Source organism: Felis catus, chromosome A1, assembly GCF_018350175.1.
Source record: "Felis catus isolate Fca126 chromosome A1, F.catus_Fca126_mat1.0, whole genome shotgun sequence".
NCBI lineage: Eukaryota > Metazoa > Chordata > Mammalia > Carnivora > Felidae > Felis > Felis catus.
The window spans coordinates 67,268,296-67,287,538 of record NC_058368.1 but is presented as its reverse complement, the minus strand read 5'-3'; the positions used below and the strand labels follow the sequence as shown (position 1 = coordinate 67,287,538).

Sequence of the window (19,243 nt, the reverse complement as noted above, 5' to 3'; positions counted from 1 at the left end):
CTTTCATTGCCAGGTGCCACCTCCAAGAAGCCTCCATAAGTAACCACACATTCTTCTCCTCCATCTGTCCACGGGTCTATAATTGGTGCCAGCGCTGTTCCTATTTGGATGTGCATACAGATCACCCGGGGATATTGTTAATATGCAGATTCCGATTCAACAGGTCCAGATGGGGCTGAGATTCTACACTGTCTAACTACGCTCCCAGGTGCTGCTCTGCTGCTGGTCCATGGACTACAAGTAGCAGGGTTTATGGGATAGCAGCCTCTTCCGCAAAGGCAAATTCGATCAGGTCTCACCCCTACTCAGTTAACCAACTGAGTCCCCTCTTGTTACATTCTTAATTTTCAAACATTCTGTCAACCCCCCACCAAAAAGCCAAAAAACAAAACCAAGCTTGTAAATACAGAGAACAGTTTGGTGTTTGACAAAGGTGAGGGGTGGGTGAAATGGGTGAAGTGGGTCGAAAGGTACAAATTTCCAGTCAAAAGATACAGAAATTCTAGGGATGTAATGTTTAACATGGTGACTGTAATTAATAATACCATATTGTATATTTGAAAGTTACTAAGAGAGTAGATCGTAGAAATTCTTACCACAAAAAAAAATTGTAACTGTGATGGTATATGTTAATTACACTTATTGTGGTGATCATTTCATAATATATACAAATATCAAATTATGTTTTATACCAGAAACACATATATGTCAATTATATCTCAAGTTTTAAAAATAAGCATTCTATCAAAGGAATTAGAACCCTATTGCCTTAGATTTACCATATTACCTGTAGTAATAAGTATCCTATTCTTTTAAAATTTAGTCTGGGGGCACCTGGGAGGTTCAGTTCGTGAAGCATCGAACTCTTGATTTCAGCTCAGGTCATGGTCTCATAGTTTGTGAGTTTGAGCCCCTCATCAGGCTCTGTGCTGCCAGTGTGGAGCCTGCTTGGAATTCTCTCTCTCTCTCTCTCTCTCTCTCTCTGCCCCTCCCCTTCTTGCAGGCATGCTCACTCTCTCTCAAAATTAAAAAAAAAATTTTAAATTTGGTCTAAAGGAATTGATGTAGGGGTTTTTTTTTAGCCTTTAATTTTTTGTCTGTTCATTCCTTTTTTTTTTTTTTTTTTTTTTTTGAGAGAGAAAGAGCATGAGAGTGGAGGAGAGGGGCAAAAGGAAAGGAAGACACAGAGAGAATCACACAGGGCTTGATCCCACAATCCTGGGATCATGACCCGAGCCAAACTCAAGAGTCAAATACTCTACTGACTAAACCACGCGGGTACCCTTTATCTCTTGATGCTTGGATATATTTGTTGTGGTTAACATTTGGTGTTTTAAAAAGAACATGATTTTTTTAGCTCCTTACTAAGAGAGCCACTGGTTATCAATGTTTTTCTTCCATGACCTAGTACCATGCCTGGCACCCTAGTAGGCGCTCAACAAATGTTGAGTTTTGACTACTCAGTGAAAAATTCTGATATGCAATTTAAGAAGCTGGGAAAGAGCTCTTTTAGTACTGAAGAATATATCCACAGGTCAAGTTGGAAATATTGTGGACACTTTGAGAGAGTTCTGTGAAAAGCCCCTCCTCATCTGGTGTCTGTTTTCCTCCCTTGCTTCATTTCAAGACATTATCTCTCTCAAGCCTACACTCCAACAGTTCTTAACCTCTTTCAGATCCTCAAATTCACCAAAGTCTCTTTTGTTCTGGACTTTTGGACCAGCCTTTCCCCTGCCCGGCAGCTCCTTTCCCCTTTTTATTGACTCTTCCTCCTCCTTCAGGGGGAAAGTGAAATACCCTTTGACCAGCAAATCTCCTCCTCCATGAGATTAGGACCTTCCCCTTCCCTGATCTCCCCCTCATCGACTTTCCTGTATCTGTTCCTTTCTCCTCTTCCTTCCTCTGTTAGCCTGGAAGAGCACCAATGGAGTCTCCTTCTTGGGCCCCCAGCACCTGTCTCAGAGCACAAAGTAGGGGCTCAAGTATTTGTTGGATGACTTTGAAAACACACAGGCTGTAGGCGGATAACTTTCCAAGTCCACTGGCTTCTCTTTTATCCTTGGGCTAAGAACTTAGATGCTAATCGACCTCAGATGAGAGGAGGGTTTCAGAAGAAGAGACAAGTATATGATTTAAACAGAAGACATCTGGAGAAAGAAGGAAGAAAAAAACTTGGCATTTCAGGAAGTGTACAGACAATGGAAAGTTGCTGTGATTCCCATAGAGCCTCTCCTTTCATTGTGAAGAGGGGTCCCTTGTATGAAAGTGGCACTGAGACTTTCCCCAAAGGGCTCATTCTGGCTTGTTCTCTGAAATGTTGTGTCTGTGGGCAAGGCTGTATATAGAACTGAAGTTGGAGGGAAACATAGATTGTGTGTCTTTGTAGAAATGGTTGGCTTCTCTCTGCCACAAGCAAGCCACTGTCATTGGGACATCACACAAATTACAGAATAAAATCTCTCACCCAATCTCAGGGTTGGAAAGGACACTGGATATCACTGTATCCCCTCCTCTGACCTCTGCAGGAATTCCCTCTGTAGAACTCTGATAACAATTCACAGCCTTCTGTCCATGGCAGCTAGCTCCATGTTGGATTCTAATTGTTGGAAAATCCTCTTGAGCTCAGTGCTTTGTATGTAGTCATGGTATTGAGTTAGATAAACAAACACAAAGGAAAATTTATAATCAGGACAATAGAAATTATGTTAAAGTAATGTTTCTTGGTAAAAGATTGTGGGAAAATTGTCTTAAATGTTTGAAATAGTCTCCAGTCATCACATTGTACCAGATACAGGTTCTCTTTGATTTATTACCTGGACAAGTCAAAAAGCAAAAACAAAACAAAAAGTAGGGGCACGTGGGTGGCTCAGTTGGTTAAGCATTGGCCTTCAGCTCAGGTCATGATCTCACAGTTTGTGAGTTCGAACCCCACATCTGGCTCTGTGCTGACAGCTTAGAGCCTTGAGCCTGCTTTGGATTCTCTCTCTCTCTCTCTCTCTCTCTCTCTCTCTCTCTGCCTCTTCTCTGCTGGTGTTCTGTCTCTTTCTCTCTCAAAAATAAACATTAAAAAATAAAAAATAAGCAAAAACAAAAGTAGACAATAAAGGCTGTCTTACCACGTACTCAGAACCAACTACTAAATATTTACCAAATGACTGAGCAAATTCTCATAAACACTTATTATCTTGAGTCTTGAGATTAAACTTTCAGAATGGACCTCCTTTGCTTGTGGCAAGAATGACCATATCCTTCAGCACTGACCTGGGAGAACAAGGGAGCAGGGCGCAGTGACGTGGAATGGAGATGGCAGATGGTTTCTGTCCCTGCCCTGCCACTAACCAGCTGTGCCATGTAGGCAAATTACATGTTAGACTCTGATGGATCTTAGTTTCCTCCTCTGCAAACAGAGGTAATTCAATCAGATGACCTGTAAGGTTCAGTAGCCAACCCTCCTTGGTTCTTGGACTTTGCCCTTTCCGCCTAAAGACCAAAGCCTCATGAGTGAAATGAACTCTCAGGGTAATTGATCATTAGCAAGAGTCTAACTCCTACTAAATGGAGATGGTTAAGTTAAAGCAATTATGGTAAATGTAACTATGTACATACCCTTCCCTGAATTAGCAGAAACTTGAGTTAATAGTTGGCTACATCATTAAGCTCATAACCTCTCATTTCTACCTTCAATGTTGGCCAACATTCCCGAGCTGTCAGTTGAATCTAGACTTTTTAAATGTTTCTATTTTTAAACCACAGTAATTAGACCATACAGTCCTGGTAGGGTATATACCAAGAGGAAAAAAAAGAAACACCCCGAACTGCAAAGAAATCTCAAATGATTGTCAGTAATTACTTTTTAACACGATTTCCCCCTTGATATTATGATATTTCCTGATAGTCAGGTACAGTTATTATGAAACAATAATATATTTAGTAGCTAAGGAAATTAAGTATTTTTTTTAATTAGGAACCAAGATTTTCAGTGCAAGAAAAAAATATATAAATATCGGATCAAAATCCTGTATGCTAAATTTAAATTAGAAATATTAGTGAGGAAAAAAAGAAATATTATTAAGAATAAGTATGTTTTTTGGTTTAAAAAATTCTTTTTAGGGGTGCCTGGGTGGCTTCGTAGGTTGAGCATCTGACTTGATTTCGGCTCAGGTCATGATCTCATAGTTTGTGAATTCGACCTGGGAATTGGGCTAGCGCTGACAGTGCAGAGCCTGCTTTGGATCCTCTCTCCACTTCTCTCTCTGCCCCCTCCCCGACGTGTGTGCACACACTCTCTGTCTCTGTCTCAAAATAAATAAATAAAATTCTTTTTAGCTCTGCCTGTTGAAAAGGCCTTGACACCTTGACTAACTGATAGCAATGAGCACCCTTAGCCCCCAGAGTGTGCTTTCTAAACACCATTTCCCGCTAAAAGGAACAGAACTCCTTGGAGAAATGGCTGATTAATTTGGGTTCAGGGATGAACTTGGAACATCTTGTCAAAGCAGCAAGCAAGGAAGTTACCAAAGACTACAGAATCATGCCCAAAAGGCTTAGGAACCAAGTTGAAGAGCCCATAGGCTAGAGATTATACAATTTCAGCACCAGAAACAATAACAACTGCAAAGGATTGAAACGCATTGAATATGTTAAAAATCTGTGAATTCATACAATTACAGCACACACACACACACACACACACACACACACACACCTTTGAAGGAAACTAGGAATCCAACTCATTATTTTAAAAACTAGGGGGGTCACCTGGCTGGTACAATCAGTGGAACGTGTGATTCCTTCATTAAAAAAATTTTTTTTAATGTTTATTTATTTTTGAGAGAGAGAGAGAGCACGAGCAGGGGAGGGGCAGAGAGAGAGGGAAACATAGACTCTGAAGCAGGCTCTAGGCTCTGAGCTGTCAGCACAGAGCCCAATGTGGGGCTCGAACCCACAAACGCAAGATCATGACCTGAGTCAAAGTCCAATGCTTAATTGACTGAGCCACCCTGGCACCCCTGGAGCATTTGATTCTTGATCTCAGGGTCATGAGCTCAAGGCCCATATTGGGTATAGAGATTACTTAATAAAAACAAACAAACAAAAATTTTAAGGGTATACTTAAATAAATAAATAAATAAATAAATAAATGTGTAAAAAACTGGGGGGGGGGGGAAGCAAAATAATTGCTTGATTCTTTCTTCTACAGAACTATACTAAAGTTGTTATACAAGGTAACCAAACAGTTTATGAAGTAAATTTCTTCTTTTAGAAGAATTTAAGCTAATACATACAGAGGGATACTACAATTGGAATATCACTATTTTGCAACCTCTAGTGAAATAATGGATTAAGGCAAATGGTTATAGGAATTACATCCCCACAGAGAGATAATCAACAACAAAAAAAGAGTATAGGACATTCTACAGGCTTGTAGAAATTATTGCTCTTCAATAAATAACTTGCATAAAAAAGAAAGAGGGATGGGGAACCTATGATTAAAAGAGATTTAAGAGACATCAACTCAGTGCAATATACGGGCCTTATTTGGATCCTGATTTGGACAAACTAATTGTAAAAAAAAAAAAAACTAATTTATGAGAGAATCAGAGATATTCAGAACATTGCCTGGATATTTGATGGAGTTATGGAAATACCATAAATGTGAAGGGTGCAATGGTGTTTACGAGCCTATACTTTTTTTTTTTAATTTTTTTTTAACGTTTTATTTATTTTTGAGACAGAGAGAGACACAGCATGAACGGGGGAGGGGCAGAGAGAGAGGGAGACACAGAATCGGAAACAGGCTCCAGGCTCTGAGCCATCAGCCCAGAGCCCGACGCGGGGCTCGAACTCACGGACCGCGAGATCGTGACCTGGCTGAAGTCGGATGCTTAACCGACTGCGCCACCCAGGCGCCCCACGAGCCTATACTTTTAAAAGTCCTTATTTTTTCAGATAAAGATTAAAATATTTATGGATAAAATAATTTTGATATTTCGATATTGACACTTAAAACTAATTCAGCTGGGGTTGGAGTAAGACTGAGGAGCACACGGAATATTAAGGCACCAGTCAAAACCTACTCCTTTTTGTCTATTATGAATATATTTCTATTTGCTCCTAAACCATATGATTTTAGCTCTCCTCCTCTATCTCATGGGGAGGGTTCCCATTTAAGTCATATTTATTTAGTGGTAGTGATTTTTTTTATTTTTTTTTAATGTTTTTATTTATTTTTGAAGGAGAGAGACAGAACATGAGCGGAGGAGGAGCAGACAGAGAGCGAGACAGAATCTGAAGCAGGCTCCAGGCTCTGTGCTGTCAGCTCGGAACCTGGAGCCTGGAGCCTGCTTCGGATTCTGTGTCTCATTCTCTCTCTGCCCCTCCCCCACTTGTGTTCTGCCTCTCTCTGTCTCTCAAAAATAAATAAATAAATGTAAAAAAATAAAAAAAAAAAAAACTAAAACCAAAAAGAAAAATAAGTAAAATCATGACTCTCATGCAAATATTAAAAGGCCATCATTCTTTATTATTTTTATAAATTTTTTTTGAGTTTATTTATTTATTTTGAGAGCAAGAGAAAGAAAGAGAGCATGAGTGGAGGGGCAGAGAGAGGGAAAGAGAATCCCAAGAAGGCTCCTCACAGTTGGCACAGAGCTGGACCTGGGGCTCAGACTCACAATTGTGAGATTATGACGAGTTGAAATCAAAAGTGGGTCACTTAACCAACTGAGCCACCCAGGTGCCCCATGAGTTTTTTATTATTAATTATTATTAATTTATGAAGGAATCAGTAAAACATTACACCTGGTTTTTATAGTCTCTACCTGACAAGATTCTTTTGTATTGCCTTGAGCAGGGATTGTTTGTATTGCCATGAACAGGAATCCCTTGTATGACTGTTTCTACAAGTTAACCTCTACCTTCCTGGAGTTGTAAAATAGCCTAGGAAAGACAAGGGCTTAACACAGTCCTGCAAAGGATCATAATCCAACATTCCCCCGAAAAGATATTTGGTAACCCTCCTGCCCTTTCTACACCCTTCACAGTTGTTCCCTCAGTTGTGATCATTTACGAAGGCCTCCCACCGCATCCCTGTCCCTTTATCCTTCCCCACCAACCCACAAGACATCCTAGGCATGGGTAAATGCTTTCTGTGTATATTTTAGACACCGTGAAAATGTGGAGAGCTTGTGACCATTTTACAGGGATGTGGAGGAAAAAAAGACCCAACCTGGTAAGCGAGTTTAAATCCCACATGTAAAGTGTTTTATAAAGAGTGGATTCTTCTGTTCTGTATCGCACAGAAGGACACAGTGCTCAAGCATTTGCGCTGTGACAGGAATGGTTCACTTTGATGTAAAAAGCAAGTTACCGGGGCGCCTGGGTGGCTCAGTCGGTTAAGTGTCCGACTTCGGCTCAGGTCGTGATCTCGCGTTTCATGAGTTCATGCCCTACATTGGGCTCTGTGATGACAGCTCAGAGCCTGGAGCCTGCTTCGGATTCTGGGTCTCCCCTTCTCTCTGCCCCTCCCCTGCTTGTGCTCTCTCTGACTCTCAAAAAATGAATAAATGTTAAAAAAAAATCTTTTTTAAAGCAAGTTACCTTCAGGAATTTGGCTTGGGAAGTTGACATTGTTTCATTTCAGAGGTTTTTTTTTTCATGGAATAGTTCAGACCTCCCAGGGAAAGCTGGGCTTCATAAACCATTAGTAGGTCAGGAAAACAGTCGTGCAAACAACACGGAGACATAGGGTCCGAGCATGGAAAGAACGCAAAGGTAGAATTCTGGAGATTTGACCATAAAACAAGAAAAGCTAAAAAAGTTTGGAGAGTAAATGGGGATCAATGATAAGGAAAAAAAGTAAAGTGATCTTTGGCATAAATAAGGGCCTTCAGTAGAGTCCTTCCCTTTACTCAACAATTCCCTTGTGAGGGGTAGACATTGAGGACTTGTGGAATGGTAAAGAAAAGAGGTACTGGATTATTGTAGCTGATTTTTTTTTCACTCAAGGTCATGCTATTATTACTTGAAAAAAGCAAAGAATACAAAACATCAAGAAAGGAAAGGAGATGAATGGAGGTCACTGCTAAATGTTCTTCCAACTGTGACATATTGCACTGATGGCTCCAACTCATCACTTCTTATAACCAAGCCCTTGGACACCCTTATTTTGCAGTGTCTTCCGTCACAATGAGGATTGTATTTCTCCATCCTGTCACTCTAAGTTCAGCCATATGACTTGCTTTGGCCAAGAGGATGTCAAAAGATATGACATAAGAAGAGGCTTACAAAACCACTTGCCAGCTTGTTCCGTTCTGCTTTCGCTATGAAAAAGGTACGCCCAGATGAGCCGCCCAGTTGTAGGGGATGGAGAGGTAGAGCAAAACCAAATTACTCTAACCAGTCCCACCTAAGATCAGCCAACCCCCATCAGACCCCCAGAGGAGTAAATGAGATCCCCAGCTGAGATCAGCAGAGCCACCCAACTGAGCCCAGCTCAGACTGGCTAAACATCACAGGTGCAGGAAATGAATATTTATGGCTATTGGCCAAGAGGACCTATGGGTGTTTGTTACCTAGTGATTTTCTGCCCATGCTAATTCATATGCCAACCCATTTTTATCAGACCCTTATGAGATGAGAGAGATCTCTGTGCATACTCGCACGTTAATGGCTGCTTTGTTTCAGGGAGTCTGGCTTCCCACGAGGCCACCAGGAGGGAAAAGGGTCAGATACCATAACTACAAATCCAGGCTATGTTTCCTATTTGGGAGGGATTTTTATTTGGAAACCATTCAAATTCGAGGCTAGTAGTGGCATTTCCAGGAAAACTGAGGGCCAAAAAATGGTATCTGTTAGCTGGGAGGAATCAAGGTAATTTCTACCTGCAGAGTATTTGAAGCTTGAATAGAATAGAACAAACAGTGGTAGCAACAGGGAATGCCCCTATGTGCTTGGCCAAGTAGAAGGTCAAACAGACAACCAAGGCTCTCCTATCAGTTATCAAGAATGTGCAGAGGGGAACCTGGCTGGCTCAGTCAGCAGAGCATGTGACTCTTGATCTCGGGCTCATGAGTTCGAGCCCCACACTGGGGGTACAGATTACATAAAATATTAAAAAATAAAATATTTGGAAAAAAGAACATGCAAAGCACAGAACCCCAGACAACTTTGCTTTGGTCTTCCCTGAGCCGCACACCTGGCCTTTTAAAGAAAGAGGATCCATTTGCATCCAAAACTAACTCCACATTGTAGAAGATGGTTGTTTCATCAGAAGCAGATTTTGTTAAATTTATGAAACTCTAAGGATTTAATTTAGCTCAACAACTGGTTTTTGAGCCCCTATTTATGGGGGAAGCCAGAGTCATCTCCAGAGATGTGGAGGTGACCAGGCATCAGACCTGCCATTCTCTTCCAGGTTTAAGATACCGTCCTCAAGTAGATAAATGCATGGATGACAACAATAGAGCCAGATACAAGATGGGCACAATAAAATGCTACTGGGAGACAGAGGAGAGGTTGGAGGGCATGGCAACACAAGGGAGGCTAGAAAGGAAGTGTTTTTGTGGGGGAACATGAGGAGTTTGGTTGGGGACCTGCTGTTCACAGCCTGGTAGCATCTAGGGTCTCTGCGTGTCTTACCTGCGTGTACATCAGCTCCATCGTTATTCTCCCTTCTGTTTCAACCTTGCCTTCAAATTTAAGACTTTTAGACAGATGTAAAAGATAGGAAAGGAGAGCTGGCGGAACCTAAAAATAAATTGGGTTTCAAAAAGTAAGGCGAATGTGTAGAGATGGCTAGCGGATCTACTAGCTGTGCAGATAGCAAGATGTGTGGCTTGTATTTAAAGGATGTGAAATTAAAGTTTAACCCCAGGTGACACAAACTTTTATTGCTTCTAACATCATGTTAAATAAAAGCCACCTCTGGCTTGTTTGCACCTGTCTCTGACGGTTTGGCCTGACACCGTCCTTCTTGCTGCGTCAGATGGCATCTGTTTTCAGTATCAAACTGGAGACTTTCTGCTAAGTCATCTCCAAGCCCAACTTCACTGGCACAATATGTTGCTTCATAAATTAAATTAAAGTCGCAGGATGTTTTGGATTAGAGGGCTCTTCCTTCAACCAGACCCGAGGTTAGTAAGAGAGTGTGACCTGTCTGGGCTAGAATTCCCTCATCCAAAACATCCAGAATATTTCACTGGATTAATTTGCAACTCACTGGGAGATTTTTGGTCCAATTTGCTAGAGATTTTCTGTCTGTTTCCATTTCTCTTTTCAATTCAGGTCAATATGCATTTATTCAGCTCTCTTATTGAAAATGATATGAAAAGTATTACTGAGTCAAAAGAATAAAGAAAACAGCAGATAAAATGCAAGGGAAGGAAGAAAAGTAATGAGTGAATAAATAAGTTCATTCATGAATAAAGAATTTATTCATGAATAAATAAATTCATTCATCCAACAAATGAACTTACAGAGCCCTTATTTTTGCCACGCTCTGAGCTAGGGAAGTACTGTGCAATATAGGTAGAAATATAAGTTACTGTTTCTTTTCTTCAGGAGCTTAGAATTTGTTTTTTTATTAAAAAATTTACCATTAGTTTAAATTCAACTTATATTGGTGTTTAATCTAATCAAAAACTTCACAAAGAAATAAATATGAACAATTTCCTTGCACCTTTGTGAAGATGTTGAACATTCTTTGTGGGGGAAGTCTAACAAGTCACACTGCACCCCAGGATAGGACATGTGTGTTTTGGTTGGATTGGATTCCATGGCCGCTAGCCAGTAGGCTACAGGAAGAGAATTTTTAAGACATATTTTTCCATTAGGGGCTATAGGAAATAATCCTTAGTACAGTATATCAGGTGTACGTTTTCCTTTGAGCAATGCTGTCAGCCCATGTGGCTTTTGGAGGAATTACCTTTAGCAAAAACTAATAGACAAGTAGAACCAAATGTTCCTATAGTTCTGAAACATATTGAGAAAAAAATGCATTTCACCCATCTATGGCCCAACCTTGCTTCTTGTTTCTCAAACAATAGTTCTTCAAGATTCAATGAAACAAAGTATGGAAAGCAGCAGAAATGCCATGATGCAGTGTTCCTGAAAAGGTTAAGGTAGCTAAGGCCGCTGAACATTCACACAGAAAGGATGATGATGACACTGATGGCATTTTGAGGGCTGTTCCACTGTCCCCATGTCTTAGTTCCAAGTGCTGTAACGAAGTACCACGGACAGGGTGGATTATCAATGGAAATTTATTTCTGACTGTTCCAAAAGCTGGAAGTCTGAGATCAGGGTACCACACGGGCAGGTCTGCTGAGAGATCGCTTCCTGGTTGCTGACCTCTCACTGTACCCTCACATGGAGGAGAACAAAGAGCTCCTGGCTCATAAGGGCACTAATCCCTTCAAATCCTTTCACTAATCACCTTCCAAAGGTCCTGCCTCCTAATACCGTCACGTTGGGGGTCAGGAGTCAACATAAGAATTTCAGGGTGAGGGGACACAAACATTCATTCAGACCATTGCACCCTCCTCATGTCCTCTTGCTCACACTGGAACCTGAGCTCCATGAGGACAAAGACCTTTGTCTTGTTTTCTGCTGTGTCTCCAGTGCCCAGAACAATAGGTAGCACATAGTAGGGGCTCAATTCCCAAATGTGAAACATAGGACTTGCAGGGTTTCTGGGTAGGAAGGAATCCAAGAGAACAATGGAAAGTGAGGTGAATTGTGATTGGACAAAGGTAAACTGTCCATCATTGAAAAGATCAAGGAATGAGGAGGTCTAATATGTCCTGGATCCCGGGAGTCCAGGACCATGATCAAGACTGAGTTCCAAGCTGCAAGAAGCTAGCATGTAGCAGGAGAAATGAAGCAGATGTACTGGTGATAGTGAGACAAAGTAGTGTGAAACCGGAGCCATAGGAAAAGTGCTGTCACCTGTGAGGCAGATCCAAAGGAGGAAGCATATTTTCTCTGGCTGGCTTCCATGTTGTCATATTGTACCTGCTATGTGTAAGATGGTAAAGGGAAAACAAAGGCAATGAGGCTGGAGCCTGTCCTGCTAGATTTAAGTCCAAGGGAGATACAGTACATTCCTCCGTAACCTGCCATATACTGAGGCTGGCTTCCCCGGCTCATACCAGCTCTCGAGAGCCAATTGTTAAATTTTCAGGAACTTTGCATGCCCATTTTTAAACGCAGCCTTTAAAAAAGATTGGGTCACCTGGGTGGTTCAGTTGGCTGAGCATCCAACTCTTGATTTTGACTCAGATCATGATCCCAGGGTCGTGGTATCGAGTCCTGAGTTGGGCTCCATGCTGAGCATGGAACCTGCTCTAGATTCTCTCTCTGTCTCTCTGTCTCTGTCTCTGTCTCTCTCCTTCTGGCCCTTTCCCCCACCCACATGCTCTCTCTCTCTCTAATAAAATAAAATAAAATAAAATAAAATAGTATGTAAAGTTACAATGAAATAAGTTATCTTGAAGACAAAGGTAATAAATACTCAAAACACATCACTTCCTAAATCATTCTCTATGCTCTGGAGGCTTTCAGGTCTATTACATCCACACGACTTTGTGCCAGTGCACGTATCTTCCCAACTCTGTGTTCAAGAACATCATGTGGGTAGCTTGACATTGCCATGTTAGGAGTATTTACACCATTTACACCACAGAGATTGGCAAGTGCTGCAAACCTAGACTTAGTTCGATGTTTTCATTTTCTTGTCTTAAGAAAATGATAGAGAAAGTGTTTCAAATGCAGATCAGACTTCAAAATGTGACATGTCTACAGTCACTGCATTGTGGATAGCACAAAAAATGGTGGAAATATTCCTCCAATATTCAAATTCATTATCAAATACAGCAAAGAAGGGAAAGGCTGGGGGAGGGGCGCCAGTTCCCTAGGAGATCACAGGCTTCATGGAGGGGAGGCCCAAGGCAGAGAAAATCAAGGGACCCGTGTCCTTGGAGGCCCTTGGCTTTACTTGCCCAGTTGGTCCCTAGGGAGAGAAGGGAGGCAGCTTTTTAATAGTAATGAGGCCACTGCCTGAGCCCGTTCCTGTGGCCTGTTTCCTGGGAACCAGGTGGAACACAGGCTCAGAGAACCACAAAAAGATGTATGAAGACAGGGTAAGCCCAGGAATCATCGAAGCCTCCAGAAATGGGAATATTCAACTTCTTTTGTGGCTCCAGAGTCCAGGCAGTACAGAACAAACTATAGAGAAGGCAGGAAAGTCCCACTAGCAGAAAAAAATCAACAAGCCAGGGATTTCTGTAAAATGACTTTTGTTTTAACTGGACTTGCAGGCTTGAAATTCAAACTTGATTATGAAGGGGGGATGGAATTAGGTACCACACTGCCCCCAAAATATCCCTTTGCATTTAAAAATCACATACTGCAGGCACACAGAGCTGGACAGCACTCTTTGCCATCAGTGTCTATTCAGATCCACAAGTTTTCACTGGACCAAGTTTTCTGAAAGGAACTGGGACCCTGACAGCCTCTCTACATCTTCCTTTCACACACACACACACACACACACACACACACACACACACACACTGCCCTCTACTACCATCACTGAGCCCCCAGACTGTTGCCAGACTGCAAAAAGGGCAACAGTTTCCTTCCCAGCCTGCAGTCAACCCCAAAAAGGGTGGGGAGAGAGGGAGAAGAGCCTAAGGCCATGACCTGGTCCCAGCATCAGGCTTCTTTAAATTGTTAGGATTGCAGGGTCCTGGCCCAACGTGGCCCCAACATGAGCCATCTCCTGACTTCACCATCCTGGCTGCGGGTGTATTTTGTGAGAAACGTGTACCCCGAGGTGAACTGAAATTGCTACCAGTCTTGGGATCCTTGGGACAGTCTACCTAAAGTTAACACAGGGAGGGAGGAGAGAAGGAGACAGAGTAGATACAGGGACATGCGAGGCCAGCAGTGCTGGAAATATGACCTTGAGGGAGAAAAGATGGCAGGGGAATTCTAAGGGGGAGGAGCTTATGCACAGCAATGCCGTGGGGAGAGGGAAGCAGGGGTCTCTCTAGAAGCCACAACTGCATAGAAAACATAGGAAAACAGCAGGTAGGAGATGAGGAGATGATTACAAGCATCACCAGGGAAGCTCCAAAATATTGAGAGCAGGACCCCTGAAAAAGTCTGATTTCTGCCTGGACTGCACTTGAATTGGGGCACAAATGTACGACGATAGCCTTGGTCCCCACACACTGGTACAGTGGAGAGCATCACTTTTACATACAGGAAAAACAAAATAAAAGTCATGAGACATAAGAGAGGTTAAAAGGTAATAAATAAATACATGCTGATTAAAGGGCGAGTCAAGATTTATAAATAGGAAGAGAAGACCTGTGAATTAAGTTCGTAATAAAAGAGAATCACAAATACTTTATGAAGCTAAGGAAATACAGCAGAGTGGCAGGATGTGTGTGGGGTTGGGGAACCGGGTAACTAAGAGAAAATCCTGACAGAAAAAAAAAATCCCAGGAAGGAAATAGCTTATTGTTAGAAAATGATTTTCCACTCCTCATCTCCACCGTGTGAGTTAAAATAAAGTAAGACACATAAAAGCGGGACTATTTCCAAAGCAATCATCCTCAGACCTGTTTTGTAATACAGATAACCCAGCCAGTACCCAGCTATCTCGAGAAGGTTAGGGCTTGTAATTTAGGCTCTGCTGTCAGTGAATGGCACTTTCTGTTTACCCTGCACTTTCTACCGATTGCTCATAACGTGCAGAAACTTGAACCCTCACAGAAATGGCCATGCGGTCCCGCCAGTCTCCAGAATCCAGCAGATGAGGAGCTGGAGAGGTCTTTTTTCCGCTGACCGTGGCCACACGTGGCTGCGTGATTTATGGACAAGACCCACAGCCACATCCATATCTCCCAGCCATTGACTACCAAGAGGCGGACTCAGCCCAGAACCACTCACAGTATAGAAAATCCTCAGAGAGTGAGTCTGTTCAAATAATTAGAATAATCAGAGTCGTTTTGATCTCATTCTGATTTCTCAGTTCACCTTTCGAATGCAGGCTGTTTTCGATGGCCCAAAGAGAACATTGTGAATGGTGCCTGAGATTTCTCCTAATGTTAACATCTGAATGAGAGGACCCTATGTGATCTTACAGCGAAGGAAAACAAGATCAGGGAGAAGGGTGGGGATCACGGAAATGTCCCAAATGCCAGAAATGCCACTGGAAAGCTTGGTAGCAAACCCCAGGTAAATTCTAGAATAGATAATTAAAGAGATGGTTTGCTCTTAGTAAAGAAAGAAGGTCCTGTCAGGAGCCAGCATGATTCCTAAGAGCAAGAAGCACCGAATTAGACACTCCCTTTTGATGAGGGTGGTTACTGGGTTCCTAAGACGCCTCACAACTTCTAGCACACCATGCTTTGGGACAGGAAGCAGAGACACGGGCCTGGTAGACCCCCAGATAGGCTCAGTGATGGCACCGAGGATGGCGGCCAGCCCCTGTGGTCCTGTCCTTGCACCCATTCATTCAACCTGACCAAAAATTCACTAACTCAGCATGCACCTTCAGAGCATGGATTTTATGCAGGGCACTCTTCCAGGCAAGGGACAGAAAGACTTTGTTCAACCTCTGTTTTCACAGGGTTTATAATCGAGTGGTGGCAAAAAACAAGTACACAAGTAACCACAATACAAGCCAGAGAAACAAAATCACAATAAGGAAAGTACCCAATGCCATGGGGGGGGGGGGGGGAGGGCGGGGGAGCAGATGGAGACAAAGGTCCCTTCTGGTTAGAAGATTAAAAAGCCTTTGCATGAGAGGTGGAATCTGAGGTAGAGGTTGAAGGGAGAGAGACGTGAGGGATGACAAAGAAAGGCATTTGCCCCAAATGGCGTGAGCAGAGGCACAGACTAGGAAAAAGATTAAGCACAAGGCCAGTCTGGTTGCAGCAGGGAGACTAGAAAGTCAGCACCGTCGTGGTGTGTTCCTTTTGCTGGGAATTATCCAGGGCGCATCCTCGGTGGATGGACAATGGACTGGGTTCAGGAGTCACAGTCTGACACTTGAATCCTTCCCAGGACACCACCTTAGCCATGAAATTGAGCCACTTATGTGACTTCCCTAAACTCTAGTTACCTCACCTATAGAACAGATGTGACTGTAGTGCCCGCCTCAGATGGTCACTCTGGGAATTAAATGAGACGCTATGTAAAGTGGGGTCTGGCACGGAGTAAGTGCTCCCTAAATGCAATGAATAAAGGCCAAAATTAAATGGGCAAGTCTCCCTTTGCAAGTTTGACTTGGCGAATTTTAGAGCAAGTAGAAGAGCAGAAAAACTTTTTTTTTTTTTTTGATGTTTATTTATTTTTGAGAGAGAGAGAGAGAGAGCAAGCAGGGGAGGAGCAGAGAGAGAGGGAGACACAGAATCTGAAGCAGGCTCCAGGTTCTGAGCTGTCAGCAAGAGCCTGATGCGGGGCTCAAACCCCCAGTGGTGAGATCATGACCTGAGCAGAAGTCAGACACTTAACCGACTGAGCCACCCAGGTGCCTTGAAAAATCTGTCTTTCTAATATCTGGTCCCAATCTAGTTCAGCAGGGAGCACCCTGAGACTGAGCCCAGGTAGGCAATTGGCTGAACCAGAGACAAGGCAAACCTCCCAACCGGGAGAAGAGGAGGGTGTGGCGGGCAGATTCTGCAGGAGTAGGCAAGTGACTGGATATGGGGTCTGAAGAAGCCCAGGCAGGCATTACGTGACTCCAGGTTTCTAGCCTAGGTGACCAGCTGAGTGGTGGTTTCATCCAAACAAGCAGGAAAGTCAGGAGGGGGTTGTGGGGAGGAGACAAAGAAAATAGCATGGAATTCCGAAGAGGGAAGGCTTGGTGAAAGCCTGGAGTCAGCAGTTTGAAAGAAGCAAGGGCGGGGCGCCTGGGTGGCTCCAAGGGTTGAGCCTCCAACTTCCATTCAGGTCATGATCTTCTGGTTCGTGAGTTTGAGCCCTGCGTCGGGCTCTGTGCTGACAGTTCAGGGCCTGGAGCCCGCTTCGGATTCTGTGTCTTCCTCTCTCTCTGCCCCTCCCCCACTCATGCTCCGTCTCTCTCAAAAATAAATGAAAGAAAGAAAAGAAATATGTGCAGCCATCTGGAATTCTGGGGCAGGAGCGGGGAAGGGTAGGAGTAAACCCACAGAGACCACAGGGAATATGCTGCAGGTTTTTAGATGATGCTAAGCTGGGAAAGTAGCTAACATAAAGATGACCAAATTTCATGATTTAAGGCAGTCTTAAAAGACTAGAATTGTGGTTTGGAGCAAACAACAATAATGGCTAACTCATATGTATATCAACTCATTTAACCTTTCTCATAGGGAAAATATTATTAACCTCATTTTAAAGATAAGGAAACTGAAAGAGGTTAAGTAACTAGACCAAGGTCACGCAGCTAGTAATGACAGGCCTGGGATTTGAACAGGAAGTCAGGTTTCAAGGTCCCTACTCTGAAAGGAAGGAGAGGAGGGAGGGAGATAGAAAGGAGGAAGGCGGGAAGAAAGGAAGGAAGGAAGAAAAGGAAAGGAAACGAGGGAGGGAGGAAACTGATCATTTCACAACGTGCCAGGCCCCAAATTTCACCTGTACTTAGCAAGCTAGGAGACCCAGAAGGAGGTAAGGTGATTAAAAGTACATCTAGTAGACAAAGAGGACAGTGTGGTCGAGACTGTACTCCAGGGCTGTGAGAGGCATCGAGGATGAGGCCAGAAGCTAAGTTTCCTCTGCTGACCCCTGCTTCAGTGTGAATTTCTTCCTATTCTGGTGCTGACGAGCAGCGATTTTCAACTTTCGGTCCAGTGGTTCCACATTTCTAACTGTTAGCGAAAACCTCAGTCTCGGAGTCTGTCTTTTGGCTCCTCTGGGTATTGCGTGCGATACGTGCGAAGTTCTGCACTGGTGGGTGGTTGTGTGTGGTTTGACGTGGAACCTGAATGGTTGGTGTCTGTGTGTGTGTGTGGTACCCACACGGTGAATGTGAGCCTGTGTGCGTGTGTGTGGAATGTGTAAGTGTGTCTGCATGGTGAGAGTGGTACGGCTGTATAGTTGGCTGAAGAACCAGCTGGGTCCACATGTGCATGTCCACGTGGCACAAACATGCTAGCATGAATCTGCTGTATAATTCTAGTGGAATTGGACCACAAACTGGATGGCTCACCACCCTGGGCAAAGGCAGACTCCCACCTCCATCCCGCCCCCACCACTCCCAGGAAGGATTAACGAAGGCACCAGAAGCAGAAGCAGAAAGAGCGGGACAGAGCAGAGGCCATAATACTGGGCCCACAAGGACCTCGGCGCCCCCTACAGGATAGAGTTGGAGCTACAGCTGGAATAGGAAGTTTCAAGGGGAAAGAGCTACCTTCTCTCAGGCTCAAACTTGTTCCCAGTCCTAACTAGGACTGTTGTTCCCAGTCCTAACTTGAATCTGGGATAGAGGTTGTCAGTAGGATAACACGGGTATTTTCCCATGTTATAATACAATATATAATATTGTATATATACTATATATGTATATATAATATACATATTATATATGTATATATGTATACATATTATATATGTATAATATACATAGTATATATATGTATATATAGTGTATATATATATTATGTATATGTATATATAGTATATATATATTATATATATGTATATATAGTATATATAGTATATATATGTATATATAGTATAGTATATATATTATATATGTATATATAGTATATGTATATATGTATATATAGTATATATGTATATATAGTATATATATATAGTATATATACTATATAGTACATAGTATATATGTATATATAGTATATATGTATATATGTATATACATATATGCATATATGTATATATATTATATATATGTATACATATATTATATATATGTATATATAGTATATATAATAATACAAGATAATATAATATTAATAATATAATATAATAATATAATACAAATGGATTCCAGATCATTCTATAATAGTGTCCGCTGGTCCCTCTTTGTGGCTCCACCTCCTATCAAAGCCACAACCGACTGTTGGCACTTCCATTTGTCAACTAGGCTTTGTATTTCTGCTTCACCCTTTCCCACCTGCTTCTCTTTTTCCCCCAAATGCTCACAGCTTGGAGATATCCCCCGGTAGTTCTTCCTGAGGCACAGGGTGGCAGGAGAGCGTGTTCTGGTGAGGGAGTGGAAGCAGGAGGC

The 19,243-nt window shown here is 42.5% G+C and overlaps 1 protein-coding gene and 1 long non-coding RNA gene across 6 annotated transcripts in view; one reads left to right on the top strand and one right to left on the bottom strand.

Annotated features, from left to right (window-relative positions):
- Nucleotides 1-19,243, top strand: part of LOC123384700 — a 111,438-nt gene that overhangs the window by 60,059 nt on the left and 32,136 nt on the right. For all 4 annotated transcript variants that reach the window (XR_006596156.1, XR_006596153.1, XR_006596154.1 and 1 more), the window contains one exon: nucleotides 8,174-8,332. This is a non-coding gene — a long non-coding RNA (uncharacterized LOC123384700). The remainder of the gene's footprint in view (nucleotides 1-8,173; nucleotides 8,333-19,243) is intronic.
- CLDN10 (claudin 10) overlaps nucleotides 1-19,243 on the bottom strand; it is a 114,833-nt gene that overhangs the window by 83,553 nt on the left and 12,037 nt on the right. The gene's annotated exons all lie outside the window — the stretch shown is intronic.